Source organism: Furipterus horrens, unplaced genomic scaffold, assembly GCF_987537825.1.
Source record: "Furipterus horrens unplaced genomic scaffold, mFurHor1.1.pri manual_scaffold_3, whole genome shotgun sequence".
Classification (NCBI taxonomy): domain Eukaryota; kingdom Metazoa; phylum Chordata; class Mammalia; order Chiroptera; family Furipteridae; genus Furipterus; species Furipterus horrens.
In genome coordinates, this window is record NW_028327173.1 from 144,405,375 (window position 1) to 144,408,920 (window position 3,546).

A 3,546-nucleotide genomic window follows, 5' to 3' on the forward strand; every position below is an offset into this window, starting at 1 on the left:
AGGACAACGATGCCTCAGTCTCCTTCAAAATAGACACCTTGGGACCTCACACAGTTCTCCCAATCATCATCAGCTGCTCTGTCATATTTTTCTGTATCTCATCAATGGTCTGAAAGCTCTTCCATTTCAAAGGTGATTTTAGTCTTGGGAAAACCCAGAAGTCATCTAGGCTGTAGAGGGGCTCAGTCACCTGGGTTTATTTGATTTTTTTTTTTTTTTTTTTTTTTCAGTTCTGGGGGGATTTGTTAGGGGATCTTCTGTAGAGATCAGTTATTCAGGCACACACAGGCTGTGGAGAGGGAGGGGGCCAGTTTTAAAAACAAACAAAGCAAAAGAAATCTTAGGAGAGAAGATTGAAGCAGCAGAGATGGTGTCCCCTGGTTAGTGCCCACATCTCAGTGTGCGTTGGAGCAGAAGTCGCGGTGCCACGTGCCGATTTGGAGGAAGAAAGGCCCAGGCACATGCGAGGCAGCCAGGCCTACAACTCAGCAGACATCCAGAAGTGCCCAGGGTGAGAGAGCCGCCGGTTCAGCTTGGGCAGTTTCTCCAACATATCCATCAGCAGAGTGAAGCTGGGCCGCTCCTGCAGCTCGAAAGCGCAGCAGGCAGACAGGATCCCAGTGACTTCCTTCCCCAGGCCAAGGGAAGCAAGGACACGCTTCATTCCCTCTCCATGTCCGATCTGCCAGATCAAGGCCTCTGCAGCTTGGTTCTTAAAGGGCCAGTCTCTTGCTTGCAGCTCATACCGAACAGTCCCAAATGCGTAGATGTCAGCAGCTTTGGAGAATGGCAGCTGATCCTCATCCTTCCTGGGGGTCATCTCGCAAACGATCTCGAGAGCCAAGTAGCACAGCCAGTCGTGTGACAGCTTCAGCTGGTTCTCATGCTGTCCCTCTCGTACCACGCCCGACATCCCAAACAGCCTGAAGTCCATGATGACCACTTAGCCGTTGTCATAGAAGACATTCCTGGATTTGAGATCTTTGTGCATAATGCCCTTGGCATGCAGGTATCCCATGCCCTTGATGATCTCCTGAGTGATCTGCCTGGTCTTGTTGATGTCCAGAGAGGTCTGGGGGTCCCTCACAAATGAGAGTAATGTCTGCCCTTTGTAGAAGCTGGTGATGATGGCCAGGTGGGGTGGGTTCATGCAGGCCCCCATGAAGAGTACCACGTTCCCATGCCGGGTCTGCCGGTAGTTCATCACCTCCTTCTTGAACAGTTTCAGGTGGTCCTGGTTGTGGCTGTCCATCTCCAGCAGGCAAATGCCACGTCGCCGTGCCAGCAGCCATGGTGCACGGGACCCCAGCGCCCCTGTCCGATGGGTTCACCCAGTTCCACCTGCTCAAAGGGGATGTCCCACTCCTGCAGGTACATGCTGGTCTGGCTGGCCTTGCGCAAGATGGGGCCCTGGCAGGGCCATCGGGAGCACGGCAGCTTGTCCACCTCATCCTCATCCTCTTCTGTCTCCGACTTGCCCGCCTCCGGCTCCTCAGCCTCCACTTCGTGATCCTCCAACATGTCTGCTTTTGGATGGTCATCGATCCGGGTTCCGTCTGCTGCCTCGGGGAATGGGGCTGCCGGTGGAAACGCTGAAATGTCTGGAAAGATAAACTGCTGTCTATGATGAATGAAGTAGGCAGCTGGAAAGTTGAACCTGCTGTCCCGCTGGCTGGGTGAGGGGTTGGGGGGCGTGGTGGCACTGGATGGGTTGCACGATGTTGGGAAGGGAGCCGGCGAGGAGGGCATGGAGGACGTGGTGGAGGACGGGTGGCTGCTGGAGTCCAGGTGGTTCATGGCCGGCGGGGGCTCCTTCTTTGTCAGCGCTTTGGGGAGTGTTCCAAAATGGGGTTCGGCTGCTCTGTCCACCGGGTTGTTGATGTCTGAAGGAACAGATTCTGTCCTGCGAATCCTAGTTGGGAGGAAGGACGTTCTGCAGGCGGGGGCTTCTTTTGTACACTTGTGACACTTGAATCGGCAGTGCTTGCACTCCGCTCTGAACATCATGCTCTTCTGCCATACGTGGCAGACTTGCGACAGCCAGGACTTAGTGGAGAACCCATGTGTCACTGAGAGCCCGATGTCCCTCTGTACCATCTGTGGGGATCCATGCGGGAGATCAAACCTCATTGGGGAGACCTGGTCAATGCAGTTCCCCAGCTGAGACTCATGGGACTTGCTCGGGGTGAGCGTGGGGAAGCTGGGCAGCAGCTGGAAGACCTTGCAGCTGGGTGGGGGGTGGTGTCCTTGGCGGCTTCAGCTTGGTGCAACGTCGCAGCTGGGGTGTGGTTGCGGGGGTGATGAAGCTGTGCAGGGCATGGGGTGTCAGCGGCCGCTGATGTGTAGGGGGATGCAGGGGTCCGTGAGGCCCTCGCTGGGGTCAGGGGTTGGGAAGTCCAATGTAGGCAGAACTGACACAAAGACAGAGCATGGGCCCTGGGCACTGCTGCCCATCCTGCCCAGCTGGGAGCTCCCCGGGGGCCAGGGCAAGGAGGCTGGTGAGAGGGTGTCCGTGGAAGGCCCTGAGCTGCTTTCCTGCCGGGCGTCCAATGAACTCGAACCCGCGTCCTCTTTGTGCTCTCCTCCCAGGCCCATCACCTTCCACAGGCAGGTGAGGGTGTACTGCAGGCGGCCACACTCCTCCGCAATGGCCCCACAGCGCTGCAGTGTCTCCTTCACCTTGGCCTCGTTCATGTCCAGCAGGGCGTCCAGTGTGAGCTCTCGGAGGATCTCCTGCACCACCTCTGGCCTCACATTGAAGGTGTACAGCCAGTCACTGAAGTGAGGGTAGCTGTTGAGCTCTGAGGTCCTCTCACCAGGAGCCACGCTCAGCTTGCACTGCCATTGCTTGCAAATGTACCGGACCAGCTTTGCCTGCGCTGCCCGGAGCCCCTTCTCTCTGTCTCTCCAGTGGGCTGTGGAGTAGAGCAGGTACTCAGAGATGTATTGCTGGACCTCCAGGCTGGAGCTACTGAGGGAGTCACCTGCTTGGCACCCCCACGAAGGTTTCCATAGCTGCTGATGCCTGAGCAGGCGTGTTGTCATGATGAAGCTGCCAGTTACCAGTTGCCCATAGCTACGGTCTTCTGAATCAATCATATAGTTTTCAGGGAGGAATGTTTAAGCTTAACACAAAATTTGATGCAGATACTTTGCTCTACTCATTCAGTCATTTTGAATGTGATGGCCACACAGTACACATGCTCACTCAATGGGTCTACCGCCCCCGCTGACTAGTACAGTGCAGTCATCATTATTCACACGAGCCTGTTGCAGTCCACTTTCCTTGGCTGCCAGGTTACATCCATGTCACGCAAACTATTCTCATTATATTAACAATGGTTGGACTTTTTCTGGACAGACTATATATATATAGTCTGAGTGACATGATAGGAATTGTGGACATTTCACTCACTGTGTGATGGAGGTTGGACTAGTGCTGGCAGAGGCACAAGATAATAGACAACTCTAGCAGTCTAGGCAAGTTAACTTAAGCCAATTGTTATTGACATGTTGAGAACTGGTCAAATATAAGGTGTATTTTAA

General features: G+C 54.6%; 1 pseudogene; it reads right to left on the reverse strand.

Moving 5' to 3' along the window:
- Positions 1-478: 478 nt before the first annotated feature.
- LOC150016249 (kinase suppressor of Ras 1 pseudogene) lies at positions 479-2,804 on the reverse strand (annotated as a pseudogene).
- Between the last annotated feature and the right edge of the window lie 742 nt (positions 2,805-3,546).